This window comes from Mobula birostris, unplaced genomic scaffold, assembly GCF_030028105.1.
Source record: "Mobula birostris isolate sMobBir1 unplaced genomic scaffold, sMobBir1.hap1 scaffold_613, whole genome shotgun sequence".
In the NCBI taxonomy this organism is placed as follows: Eukaryota; Metazoa; Chordata; class Chondrichthyes; order Myliobatiformes; family Myliobatidae; genus Mobula; species Mobula birostris.
The window spans coordinates 1-14,927 of NW_027278333.1; the positions used below are offsets into that span (position 1 = coordinate 1).

Here is a 14,927-nt window from a genome sequence, read left to right on the forward strand (position 1 = left end):
AGACTCCCCCACTACAGGAAACATCCTCTCCACAACCACTCTATCTGTGTCCTCTGGTCCTAGACTCTCCCACAACAGGAAACATCCTCTCCACACCCACTCTATCTGTGTCCTCTGGTCCTAGACTCACTCCCCACTACAGGAAACATCCTCTCCACATCCACTCTATCTGTGTCCTCTGGTCCTAGACTCCCCCACTACAGGAAACATCCTCTCCACATCCACTCTATCTGTGTCCTCTGATCCTAGACTCCCCCACTACAGGAAACATCCTCTCCACATCCACTCTATCTGTGCCCTCTGGTCCGAGACTCCCCCACTATAGGAAGCATCCTCTCCACATCCACTCTATCTGTGTCCTCTGGTCCTAGACTCCCCCACGATAGGAAACATCCTCTCCACATCCACTCTATCTGTGTCCTCTGGTCCTAGACTCCCCCACTACAGGAAACATCCTCTCCACATCCACTCTACCTGTGTCCTCTGGTCCTAGACTCCCCCACTACAGGAAACATCCTCTCCACATCCACTCTTTCGAGGCCTTTCAACATTCAACAGTTTTCAATGAGGTCACCCCACATTCTTCTGAATTCCAGTGAGTGCAGGCCCAGAGCTACCAAACGCTGTTTATATCACAAGCCTCTCAATCCCAGAGTCGTTTTCGTGAACCTCCCTTGAACCCTCTCCAGTGTCAGCACATCCTTTCTAAGATAAGGGGCCCAAAGCTGCTCACAGTACTCCAAGTGAGGCCTCACCAGAGCCTTATAAAGTCTCAGCGTGTTTTCACCAGCACTCCAGCGTGTGGCGAAAACTGCCCAGCGGATTATTGGCACCCAATTGCCCACCATTGAGAACATCTACCGTAAATGCTGCCTGGGCAGGGTGAAAAGCATCTCACCCTAACCATGGACTTTTTACTCTCCTCCCATCCGGTAGGCGCTACAGGAGCCTCTGCTCCCGCACCAGCAGGCACAGGAAGAGCTTCCTCCCTGAGGCTGTGACCCTGCTGAACCTCTCATCACAACGCTAAGCAGCATTGCATCCATATTGTACCGTCTCAGTACTTTTATATTTGTGTGTTGTAGCATTTTTATTTGCAGTTATAACACTATTCTTTGCATTTCTGGTCAGATGCTTAATGCATTTCATTGGCTTTGTGTCTGCACTCGTCACAATGACAATAAAGTTGAATCTAATCTAATTACATCCTGGCTTTTACATTCTAGTCCTCTCCAAACGAATGCTAACATTGCTTTTGCCTTCGTCGCCACTTGCAAGTTAACCTTTCGGGAATCATGCACGCGGACTCCCATCTCCCTTTGCTCCTTGGGTTTTTGCGTTTTCTTCCCACTTAGAAAATGGCCAACACTTCCCGACACAGTATTCCATCTGCCACTTCTTTGCCCATTCTCCCAACCTGTCCAATTCCTTCTGTAGCCTCTGCACTTCCCCAATGGCCCTGCAACCCATCTTTGTATCATCTGCAGTCTTTGCCTCAGAGCCAACATCTCCGTCATCCAAATCATTGAGATGCAATGCAAAAAGAATCGGTCCCAACGCAGACCCCTGTGGAAGACCACTAGTCACCAGCAGGCAACCAGACAAGGCTCCTTTTAGTGCCAGTCTCTGCCTCCGGCCAATCAGCCACTGCTCTATCCATGCTAGAATCTTTCCTGTAATACTGTGGGCTCGTAGTTTGTTCATCACCTTGTCAAAGGTCTTCTGAAAATCCGAGTATACAACATCAACCAACTCTCCTTTGTCTATCCTGCCTGTTATTTCCTCAAAGAACTCCAACAGAGGGATCTGGGAATGTGGGTCCATAGTTCATTGAAAGGGACATCACAGGTTCCTTCTCCCTAGGCCTCCTGTCCCATGATCCTCTCGTATCCCTTTTGCCAATCACCTGTCCAGCTCTTGGCTCCATCCCTCCCTCTCCTGTCTTCTCCTATCATTTCGGATCTTCCTCTCTCCCCCTCCCACTTCCAAATCTCTTACTAACTCTTCCTTCAGTTAGTCCTGACGAAGGGTCTCGGCCTGAAACATCGACTGTACCTCTACCTAGAGATGCTGCCTGGCCTGCTGCGTTCACCAGCAACTTTGATGTGTGTTGCTTAAATTTCCAGCATCTGCAGAATTCCTCATGTTAGGGTCATAACCATAGTTTTTGGCACTTTGACCTTCATAAATCAAAGTCTTGAGTACAGGAGACGGGGTGTTATCTTGCAGTTGTATCAGACGTTGGTGAGGTCTCATTTGGAGTATCGCGTGCAGTTTTGGTCACCTACCTACAGGAAAGATGTCGACAAGGTTGAAAGAGTGCAGAGAAAATTTACAAGGATGTTGCTGGGTCTGGAGGACCTGAGTTATCGGGAAAGATTGAATAGGTTAAGACTTTATTTCCTGGAACGATTGAGAGGAAATTTGATAGAGGTATGAGGGTTATCGATAGGGTAGCAGGCTTTTCCCACTGAGGTCAGGTGGGACGACAACCAGAGGTCAGGGGTTAAGGGTGAAAGGTGAGAAGTTTAAAGGGAACATGAGGGGAAACGTCTTTGCTCAGAGGGAGGTGAAAATGTGGGGCGAGCTGCCAGCACAGGTAATGCATGCGAGCTCGATTTCAGTGTTAACCAAAGTTTGGACAGGTACGGATGACGGCCACATGGACTATCATGGCCCCGGTGCAGGTCGATGGGAGCCGGCAGTTTAACTGGCTGGGCATGGGCTAGATGGGCCAAAAGGCCTGCTTCTGTGCTGTAGTTTTCCATGACAATTGATTCATTGATCATTACAGAATGTCTCTCTGGTGCTTCCTGCTCCCTCCCCTCTCCCTTCCCCTTTCCCCAACCATGATTCCCCTCTCCCTGTCCCCTTCCCACTCTCAGTCCACAGTAGAGACCCATATCAGAATCAGGTTTATCGTCGCTCACATAGTCATGAAAATTTGTTTTTTTTTTGCAGTAGCAGTACAGTGCAATACATAAAATTACTACAGTGATGTGCAAAGGTCTTAGGTTCTCCAGACATGTCCCTGCCTGACATTTTTGCAGAGAACTCTGTGTGTGTGTGTGTGTGTGTGTCTATAGCTCAGCGGGGAGGAGCGTAGTGTATTTAATATTTCAGTAATATTTGTGTGATATTGTGGATGAACCAGGAGGTACGTTGTCTGCTGAAAGTCAGACAAGATCTGGCGACCCAGGCCTGTACCAGAAAACCAGGTATGATTTGCGGAGGGCTTATTTCAAGGGCGAAGAGACAATTTCGAATGAGGTTGGAGGTGACATTGGATGCACGGCAACTCTGGCAGGGTCTGCAAGACATTACTTCTTACAAAGCGAAACCCAATAGTATGAATGGCAGCGATGCTTCACCACCAGATGAACTCAACGCCTCCTATGCACGCTTTGAAAGAGAGAACACAGCTACAGCTGTGAAGATCCCGGCTGCACCTGATGATCCTGTGATCTCCGTCTCAGAGGCCGATGTTAGACTGTCTTTAAAGAGAGTGAACCCTCGCAAGGCAGAAGGTCCCAGTGGAGTACCTGGTAAGGCTCTGAAAACCCGCGCAAAACAACTAGCGGGAGTATTCAAGGACATTTTCAACCTCTCACTGCTACGGGCGGAAGTTCCCACTTGCTTCAAAAAGGCAACAATTATACCAGTGTCTAAGAAGAATAATGTGGGCTGCCTGAATGACTATCGCCCAGTAGCACTCACGTTAACAGTGATGAAATGCTTTCAGAGGTTGGTCATGACTAGACTGAACAAGGACCTGGGCCCACTGCAATTTGCCTATTGACACAGTAGGTCAACGGCAGATGCAATCTCAATGGCTCTCCACACGGCTTCAGACCACCTGGACAACACAAACACTTACGTCAGGATGCTGTTCATCGACTATAGCTCAGCATTTAACACCATCATTCCCACAGTCCTGATTGAGAGGTTGCTGAACCTGGGCCTCTGTACCTCCCTCTGCAATTGGATCCTTGACTCCCTCACCGGAGGACCACAATCTGTGCGGATTGGTGATAACATCTCCTCCTCGCTGACGATCAACACTGGTGCACCTCAGGGCTGTGTGCTTAGCCCACTGCTCTACTCTCTCTGTATACACATGACTGCGTGGCTAGGCATAACTCAAATACCATCTATAAATTTGCTGATGATACAACCATTGTTGGTAGGATCTTAGTTGGTGAGATATGCCAACTAGTGGAGTGGTGCCACAGCAACAAGCTGGCGCTCAACGTCAGTAAGACGAAAGAGCTGATTGTGGACTTCAGGAAGGGTAAGACAAAGGAACACATACCAATCCTCATAGAGGGATCACAAGTGGAGATGAGAGAGTGAGATGCAGTTACAAAGAAGGCAAGACAGCCGCTATACTTTATTAGGAGTTTGAAAAGATTTGGCCTGTCTCACTATGGGAAAGATGTGGAAGCATTGGAAAGGGTACAGAGGAGATTTACCAGAATGCTGCCTGGTTTAGAGAGTATGGATTATGATCAGAGATTAAGGGAGCTTGGGCTTTACTCTTTGCAGAGAAGGAGGATGAGAGGAGACATGATAGAGGTGTACAAGATAATAAGAGGAATAGATAGAGTGGACAGCCAGCGCCTCTTCCCCAGGGCACCACTGCTCAATACAAGAGGACATGGCTTTAAGGTAAGGGGTGGGAAGTTCAAGGGGGATATTAGAGGAAGGTTTTTCACTCAGAGAGTGGTTGGTGCGTGGAATGCACTGCCTGAGTCAGTGGTGGAGGCAGATACACTAGTGAAGTTTAAGACAGGTATATGGAGGAATCTAAGGTGGGGGCTTATATGGGAGGCAGGGTTTGAGGGTCGGTACAACATTGTGGGCTGAAGGGCCTGTACTGCGCTGTACTATTCTATGTTCTTCTATGTTCTATGTCAACAAATATCCTCAGAAACTTCGATAGTTGTACCGTGGGGAGCATTCTGACAGGCTGCATCACTGTCTGGTACTGTACAGGACCGAAAGAAGCTGCAGAGGGTTGTAAATCTAGTCAGCTCCATCCTGGGCACCAGCCTACAAAGTACCCAGGGCATATTCAGGGAGCGGTGTCTCAGAAAGGTAGCGTCCATTATTAGACACCCAGGGCATATCCCTTTTCTCACTGATACCATCAGGCAGGAGGTACAGAAGCCTGAAGGCACACACTCAGCGATTCAGGAACAGCTTCTTCCCCTCCGCCATCCGATTCCTGAATGAACATTGAATCTTTGGACACTACCTCACTTTTTTAAAAAAATACACAGTATTTCTGTTTTTGCGCATTTTTTAAATCTAGTCAATATACATAATTGATTTGCTTGTTTATTTTTCTCTCTCTCTTTGCTACATTATGTATTGTATTGAACTGCTGAGGCTAAGTTAACAAATATTACGTCACACGCTGGTGATAATAAACCGGATTCTGATTTGGGTTCTTTGTTCATGGAATTCATTAGAGTTGTATGTAAAAGGAGGTGGATCACGCTGGAGGAGGTGGGCGTGCCTCTCGGAAGTGAAAACAAAGTACAGTCAGCCCTCCGTGCACGCGGGTTCCGCATCCGCGGATCGGGATCGGGAAAAAAAACCCCGGGAGTTCTCTCTCCAGCACCCGTTGTTTCAGCATTGTTCGCCTCGCATCTCGTTCGTTCGCTGCTCGCGTTGTGAGCGAGGGGAAGCGGTTTAAGGCCAGTAAAGGGATGGCTGGCCAGCTACGTAAAGCCTCAGGAAGTTAAAGATCACGGGGGAGGGTCGGCATTCATCAGCGTTCCCGGAAGAGCTACGATGGTTACGTCTGTACTGACAGGGTACAGACTTTTTTTCCTTGTCATTCTTCCCTCAACAATACCGTATAACAACTATTTACGAAGCATTTATATTGTATTGGGTATTATAAGTAATCTAGAGATGACTTAAAGTATACGGGAGGATCTGAGTAGGTTATATGCAAATACAACACTATTTTATATATGGGACTTGAGCATCCGCAGAATTTGGTATCCGCAGGGAGGTGGGGGGGGGTCCCGGAACCAAGCCCCAGCGGATACGGAGGGCCGACTGTACATGCGTTTATCCCCTGGGCTTCCTTTGTTTCTCTTTCGACTAGTTTCTGGAGTTACAAATTTATCAGCCTGGTGGGATGGGAGTAGGCCAGACATGAAACCTGGGCCTCTCCTTTAAGTTGGAGGTGGTGGTGGTGGGGGGGGGGGGCGGTGGGTGGAATGATGGAAAAAATACACCTTTTCAGACATCCCACCGCTCCCGGAAGTTCCGGGAGTCTCCCGCATATTAATAGTGGCTCCCTGATGCCCGCAAATTATATACAATATCACGGAAATGAACTTTTTTGAGAGCAAGCAAGAGAAAGCAAGACGGAGCATGAGAGCGACTACGAGAGAGCAAGAGCAAGTGAGCGAGAGAGAGCGAAAGCAAGTGAGAACGCTTGAGAGCGCACGAGCGACCACGAGAGCGTGAGAGAGAGAGAGAGAGAGAGAGCGCGCCATGGCAGAGTGTTCCAAAAAAAAATAAAACGCACGTCACCCCAGACTACACTAAAGTGTACCTCTGCCTAATAGGGGTCAAAATAATGACAGTGTTGCTCGCTGCACTGTTTGCAACAGAGACTTTTCTATCGCCCATGGTGGGTTAAAACTGTAAAAGACATGTTGAGGTGAGTTTAACAGTCACCGAAAGTAAGCATGCAGGTACAGCAGGCAGTGAAGAAAGCTAATGGCATGCTGGCCTTCATAACAAGGGGAATTGAGTATAAGAGCAAAGAGGTCCTTCTGCAGCTGTACAGGGTCCTGGTGAGACCACACCTGGAGTACTGTGTGCAGTTTTGGTCTCCAAATTTGAGGAAGGACATTCTTGCTATTGAGGGAGTGCAGCATAGGCTCACAGGGTTAATTCCCGGGAATTAACCCTGTGAGCCTACGCGGGACTGTCATATATCGAAAGATTGGAGCGACTGGACTTGTATACTCTGGAATTTAGGAGGCTGAGAGGGGATCTTATTGAAACATATAAGATTATTACGGGATTGAACACGCTGGAGGCAGGAAGCATGTTCCCGATGATGGGTGAGTCCAGAACCAGAGGCCACAGTTTAAGAATAAGGGGTCGGCCATTTAGAACGGAGTTGAAAAACTTTTTCACCCAGGGAGTGGTGGATATATGGAATGCTCTGCCCCAGAAGGCTGTGGAGGCCAAATCTCTGGATGCTTTCAAAAAAGAGATGGATAGAGCTCTTAAAGATAGTGGAATCAAAGGTTATGGGGATAAGACAGGAACTGGATACTGATTGTGGATGATCAGCCAGGATCACAGTGAATAGCGGTGCTGGCTCGAAGGGGCCAAATGGCCTCCTCCTGCACCTATTGTCTGTTGTCTGTTGAGTTTAACAGGCATCGTTCGTTCATTAGCATAGCTAACGTTATTTAAACTAGCTGGCCAGCTGCTAAGGAACTACTCTATTGCAGACATCCCACCTCTCCCGGAAGTCTCCCGCAAATTGATGGTGCTACCTCCCTGAAACGAGCTTTTGCAGGGTGGGATGTCTGCCTTTTGTTTGGCCGTGGGCTTCTTAGTTAGGTGTGAGTCAGGATCCGCAGACACCTGGTGGGTGTGGGGGAGCAGGCCCGGGATAAAGCCTGGGCCTTGCCTGGTGGGTGTGGGGGAGCAGGCCCGGGATAAAGCCTGGGCCTTGCCTGGTGGGCGTGGGGGAGCAGGCCCGGGATAAAGCCTGGGCCTTGCCTGGTGGGTGTGGGGGAGCAGGCCCGGGATAAAGCCTGGGCCTTGCCTGGTGGGTGTGGGGGAGCAGGCCCGGGATAAAGCCTGGGCCTTGCCTGGTGGGTGTGGGGGTGCAGGCCCGGGATAAAGCCTGGGTCTCGTATGGTAGTGAGTATTCTGTTTTGTAATTCCAAAATGTTAAACAAATTAGAAGAAAAACAATGGGGCCCAGAGATAAATCGCAAATGCTCGTTTTTACTTTTAAGTGAGGCGCATTGGTATGACGTGGTAGCATATGCAAATCACTTATTTTTATGTCTAACCTGTAATGAATTAACGCTTGAACAAACAACATATTTACAATATAACTCAAATATTACTGAATTATTAAAAACACACTCCTCCCTGCTCAGCTATAAACTCCAAATCAGGATAAATTTCAAAGTTCAAAGTAAATGTGTTATCGAAATACATATATATCACTATATACAAGCCTGATACTCGTTTCCTTGTGGACATACTCTATAAATCTATAGAATAGTCAGTATAACAGGAGCAATCAAAGACGCACCAACTCGGGCGTTCAGCCAGAGTGCAGGAGACAACAAACTGTGCAAATACAGAAAGAAATAAATAATAATAATAAATAAATAAGCAATAAATATCGAGAATGTGAGATGAAGAGTCCTTGAAAGTGAGGCCATAGGTTGTGGGAACTTTTCTCTGATGAAGTGAGTGAAGTTATCCCCTCTGGTTCAGGAGCCTGATGGTTGAGGGGTGATAACTGTCCCTGAACCTGGTGGTGTGGGTTCTGAGGCTCCTGTACCTCCTTCCTGAAGGTTGAGGGGTAATAACTGTCCCTGAACCTGGTGGTGTGGGTCCTGAGGCTCCTATACCTCCTTCCTGATGGTTGAGGGGGTAATAACTGTCCCTGAACCTGGTGATGTGGATCCTGAGGCTCCTGTACCTCCTTCCTGATGTCAGCAGTGAGAAGAGAGCACGTCCTGGGTGGTGGGGGTCCCTGATGATGGAGGCTGCTTTCCTGCGACAACGCTCCGTGTAGACGTTCTCAATGCTGGGGAGGGCTTTACCCGTGACGGACTGGGTCGTATCCACGACTTTTTGTGTGATTTTCCATTCAAGAGTATTGGTGTTTCCATACCAGCCATGGCTCTGGAGATATCCACAGCACAGTAATTTTCTTTCCTTTTGGCCTTCCAAAAAGCTAGGCTGGTACATAAGAACGTAAGAAATAGGAGCAGGAGTAGGCCACCCGGCCCATCGAGCCTGCCCCGCCATTCACTAAGATCATGGCTGATCTGTCCGTAAACTCAGCTCCATCTACCTGCCTTTTCCCCATAACCTTTAATTCCCCTACTATGTAAAAACTTATCTAACTGTATCTTAAATATATTTAGTGAGGAAGCCTCAACTGCCTCCCTGGGCAGAGAATTCCACAGATTCACCACTCTCTGGGAAAAACAGTTTCTCCTCATCTCCTGAACGCCTACACTCTGTCCGCCAGAGAAAGCAGGATCTCCCAGTGGCCACACATCTTAATTCCACATCCCATTCCCATTCTGACATGTCTATCTACGGCCTCCTCTACTGTAAAGATGAAGCCACACTCAGGTTGGAGGAACAACACCTTATATTCCGTCTGGGTAGCCTCCAACCTGATGGCATGAACATTGACTTCTCTAACTTCCGCTAATGCCCCACCTCCCCCTCGTACCCCATCCGTTATTTATTTATATACACACATTCTTTCTCTCTCTCTCCTTTTTCTCCCTCGGACTATACCCCTTGCCCATCCTCTGGGGTTTTTCCCCCCCTCCCCCTTTTCTTTCTCCCTAGGCCTCCTGTCCAACGATCCTCTCATATCCCTTTTGCCAATCACCTGTCCAGCTCTTGGCTCCATCCGTCCCCCTCCTGTCTTCTCCTATCATTTTGGATCTCCCCCTCCCCCTCCCACTTTCAAATCTCTTACTCGCTCTTCCTTCAGTTAGTCCTGACGAAGGGTCTCGGCCTGAAACGTCGACTGTACCTCTTCCTAGAGATGTTGCCTGGCCTGCTGCGTTCACCAGCAACTTTGATGGGTGTTGCTTGAATTTCCAGCATCTGCTGAATTCCTGTTGTTCTCCTCATCTCCGTCCTAAATCTTCTCCCCTGAATCTTGAGGCCCTGTCCCCTAGTTCTAGTCGCACCTACCAATGGAAACAACTTTCCTACTTCTATCTTATCTATCCCTTTCAAAATTTTGTATGTTTCTATAAGATCCCCTCGTATTCTTCTGAATTCCAGAGAGTATAGTCCCAGGTGACTCAAACTCTCCTCATATGTTAACCCCTTCATCCCTGGAGCCAACCTGGTGAACCTCCTCTGCACTGCCTCCAAAGCCAGAATATCCTTCCTCAATTATGGAGACCAGAACTGCACACAGTACTCTAGGTGCGGCCTCACCAGTACCCTGTACAGTTGCAGCATAACCTCCCTGCTCTTCAATTCAATCCCTCTAGCAATGCAGGTGAACATTTTGTTTGCCTTCTCAATAACCTGTTGTACCTGCAAGCCAACTTTTTGCGATTCATGAACAAGAACTCACAAGTCCCTCTGCACAACAGCGTGCTGCAAACTTTCACCATTTAAATAATAATCTGCTCTTCTATTATTCCTTCCAAAGTGGATGATCTCACATTTACCAACGTTGTATTCCATCTGCCAGACCTTGGCCCACTCACTTAACCTACCTACAGTATATCCCTCTGCAGACTCTCCACATCCTCTGTACAATTTGCTTTTCCACTCAGTTTAGTGTCATCAGCAAACTTTGCTTCGCTACACTCAGTCCCCGCTTCCAAATCATCAATGTAAATGGTAAACAGCTGCGGGCCCAGCACCGACCCCTGTGGCACCCCACTCACCACTGACTGCCAACCGGAGAAACACCCATTTATACCAACTCTCTGTCTTCTATTGGTTAAACAATCCAGTATCCATGCCAATATACTTCCTCCGACTCCATGCATCCGTATCTTATAAGTCTTTTGTGCGGCACCTTATCGAACGCCTTCTGGAAATCCAAGTATACGACATCCACCTGTTCCCCTCTATCCACTGCACTCACTATGTCCTCAAAGAACTCCAGTAAGTTTGTCAAACAGGATCTGCCCTTTCTGAATCCATGCTGCGTCTGTCTAATGGAACCACGCCTTTCTAAATGTTTCGCTATTTCTTCCTTAATGACAGCTTCAAGCGTTTTCCCGACTACAGATGTTAAGTTAACTGGCCTATAGTTGCCTGTCTTTTGCCTACGTCCTTTATTAAAAAGTGGCGTGACATTTGTTGTCTTCCAATCTGCCAGGACCTGCCTAGAATCTAGAGAGTTTTGATAAATGATTACTAATGCGTCTACTGTACCCTCCGCCAATTCCCTCAGCACCCTGGGATGCATCCCATCAGGACCAGGGGACTTACCTACCTTCAGGCCCTCCAGGTTGCTCATCTCTATCTCTTTAGTGACAGTGATTTTATCGAGATCCTCACCTCCCATTTCGTCCATAACATCATCCTTTGGCATATTAGACATGTCCTCCACCGTGAAGACCGACACAAAATAGTCGATCAAGGCCTCAGCCATTTCCTTATCACCCAATATCAATTTCCCCTTCTCGTCTTCCAAGGGACCCATGTTGACTTTAGTCACCCTCTTCTACTTTATATATTCATAAAAATTTTTGCTATCTGTTTTTATATTTTGTGCTAATTTACTTTCGTACTCTATCTTCCCTTTCCTTATTTCTTGTTTAGTTGTTCTTTGTTGCTTTTTAAAGTTTTCCCAGTCCTCCAGTCTCCCACTACTCTTTGCGACTTTGTACACGAGCTTTTAATTTGATACTATCTTTTATTTCCTTAGTTACCCCAGGCTGGCTCTCCCCACACTTACTGTCCTTACTCTTGACTGGAATATACTTTTGTTGAGCACTGTGAAAAAACTCTTTGAAAGTATTCCACTGTTCCTCAGCTGTCCCACCATATAGCCTGTGCTCCCAATCCACATTAGCCAACTCCTCCCTCATGGTCTTGGCATCTACTTTCACAAGCAGGTTTTTGTCTGCCACTGGAAGTTCCTGCAGTAACCTTAATGCACGCGGAGTAGATTGTGGTTCTTCACAAAACCCAAATGCTTGCAACGTCCCTGAATCAGTTTGAACTCTCTTCCAGCTTAAAACCAAGCCACATTTTGCCTGTAACTGCCTGATTAACATATCAGAGGCTCTCTGTGGAAGAGGGGACCAAGTGCAGTGTATCTTAAGTTTGATAATGACACTAAGTTGAGTGGAAAAGCAAATTGTGCAGAAGATACGGAGAGTCTGCAGAGGGATATAGATAGGTTAAGTGAGTGGGTAAGGGTCTGGCAGATGGAATACAACGTTGGTAAATGTGAGATCATCCACTCTGGAAGGAAAAATGGAAGAGCAGATTATTATTTAAATGGGTTGCAGCATGCTGCTGTGCAGAGGAACTTGGGAGTGCCTGTGCACGAATCACAAAAGGCTGGTTTGCAGGTGCAGCAGGCTGTCGAGGAGACAAATGGGATGTTGGCCTTCTTTGCTCAAGGAATTGAATTTTAAGAGCGGGGAGGTTATGCAGCAACTATACAGGGTACTGGTGAGGCCGCACCTGGAGTACTGTGTGCAGTTCTGGTCTCCGTACTTGAGGAAGGATATACTGGCTTTGGAGGCAGTGCAGAGGAGGTTAATTCCAGAGATGAGGGGGTTAGACTATGAGGAGAGATTGAGTCGCCTGGGACTGAACTCACTGAAATTCAGAAGGATGAGAGGAAACCTTATAGAAACATATAAAAATATGAAAGAGATATGATAGAGGTGGGAAAGTCGTTTCCACTGGTAGGTGAGACTAGAACTAGGGGAAACAGCTTCAAGATTCGGGGGAGCAGATTTCAGGCGGAAATGAGGAGGAACTGCTTTTCCCAGAGAGTGGTGAATCTGTGGAATTCTCTGTCCAATGAAGCTGTGGAGGTTACCTCAGTAAATATATTTAGGACAAGGTTGGGTAGATTTTTGCATAATTGGGGAATTAAGGGTGATGGGGAAAAGGCAGATAGGTGGAGATGAGTCCATGGCCAGATCAGCCATGATCTTATTGAATGGCGGAACAGGCTCCATGGGCTAGATGGTCGACTCCTGCTCCTACGACACCATCTCTGACTGAGGGTCTCGGCATTTTACGCTCTGACTTTACAACCACCAGCACAGCTCATCCCTCGAGTCAGCTCGCCTCTTCATTGTTTTCCAGATGATAATTTACCACAATTTACCTCAGAAAAGGTGTTATTAATAATGTCTTTAGTTGCCTTTCTTGCCTCTTGAACTCCCAGTAAGCTGTCACCCTACTTGAGTAGCGTCATGTTGCACCGGATCAGTTCACAAAATGGTGGCTGATCGTCATTTTCCTCTGGCCAACGCAAGAAACAAAGCGACAACAGAAAAAAACAAAGCCTCTTTCCTCCCCTTCACCTACGCACACGCACAGTCCTTTAACCGCACCCCACCCCACCCGGGACAGACCTCCAGCCTCCAGCCTCCAGCCGACTCAGACTCAGTCCTTCCCTGTGGACTGCAGTCTCTGCTCCAGCCAGTGGGCCTCAACATCCGATTCGACCCCCTGGCCTCGGTCCGACATTGAACGCGAGGCCTCAAACTTCAGACGCGCCAGTGACGGGACCCTGAACGTTAGGCCTTGAGGTCTGGTCTCACCAAGTCACCAAGCCAATTCCCCCACGGGAGGAGTGTCTTGAACAAGTGGGCATTGGTTTATGATCAAAGGCGAGAGATTTAAAAGGGGCATCAGGCAGTTCGGCGAAAGGCATCTCCAACTCTGTTTTGAAATCCACCAAGGGTATTACCGTCGGACAATGAGAGATCTTACTGGAGTGAGGTTGGTGACCAAGTTGAGTGGAGCCACAATAAAGGCCTCCCACTCCGTGTCAGTAAAAAACAGATTCAAGGTTCAAAGAACTTTATTGTCATTCTAACCGTACATCAGCTCTGCAGGGCAGAATGAGACAGCGTTTCTCAGGGGCAGTGCAATCATAATGTAACAAACTCAACACTAAATAATAAACATAACAGTAAATAGTAACACACAACAGTTAAAATCAAGTTATAATTATCCAGTGCAAGTTAAAAGTGTCCAAAGCAGAGTCAGGTGGAGCAGCTATTTAGCAGTCTGACTGCCTGTGGGAGGAAGCTGTTCAGTAGCCTTGTGGTTTTAGTTTTGATGCTCCTGTAACGTTTGCCTGATGGCAGAAGAACAAACAGTTCATGGAGAGGGTGTGAGGAGTCTTTAATGATGTACCGTGTCTTCTGCAGGCATCGACTCTGAAAGAGGTCTTGGACAGAAGGTAGGGAGACCCCAATAACCTTCTCTGCTCCCCTAACCACCCTCTGCAAGGCTTTTTTGTCGACAGCACTGCAGCTGGAGTAGCAGGTTGTGATGCAAAAGGTCAGCACACTCTCACCCACGCCTCTGTAGACTGTGGTTAAGATGTTAGTGGGGAGTGATGCTTGCTTAAGCTTCCTCAGAAAGTGCAATCTCTGCTGGGCCCCTTTCACAATCCCAGTGGTGTTCCTGGACCAGGTGAGATTGTCCGAGATCTGCACCCCAAGGAACTTGGCGCTGATTGTCAAATCAAATTCAGGAGGGGAGGGAGGGTGAACATGGTTGAAGATAGGGAGCTTGTTGCTCCAAGGATGACTATGAGCGGGTCTGGTTCCCACCGCTTCTCAAAAGCCTCAGAGAAGATGAGATTAGATTAGATTCAACTTTATTGTCATTGTGCTGAGTACAGATACAAAGCCAATGAAATGCATTTAGCATCTGACCAGAAATGCAAAGAATAGTGTTATTTACAAAATAACTGCGAATAAAACAAGTGCTACAGCACACAAATATAAAAGTACTGAGACAGTACAATATGGGTGCAATACTGCTTAGCGTTGTGATGAGAGGTTCAGCAGGATCACAGCCTCAGGGAAGAAGCTCTTCCTGTGCCTGCTGGTGCGGGAGTGGAGGCTCCTGTAGCGCCTACCGGATGGGAGGAGAGTAAAAAGTCCGTGGTTAGGGTGAGATGCTTTTCACCCTGCCCGGGCAGCGTTTAC

General features: G+C 47.5%; 1 protein-coding gene across 1 annotated transcript in view; it reads left to right on the forward strand.

Annotated features, from left to right (window-relative positions):
• The first annotated feature begins 5,577 nt into the window (after window positions 1-5,577).
• Window positions 5,578-14,927, forward strand: part of unc93b1 (unc-93 homolog B1, TLR signaling regulator) — a 38,871-nt gene continuing 29,521 nt past the window's right edge. The window contains exon 1 of the mRNA XM_072250743.1: window positions 5,578-5,822. The gene's annotated coding sequence lies outside the window, so the exon portion shown is untranslated. The remainder of the gene's footprint in view (window positions 5,823-14,927) is intronic.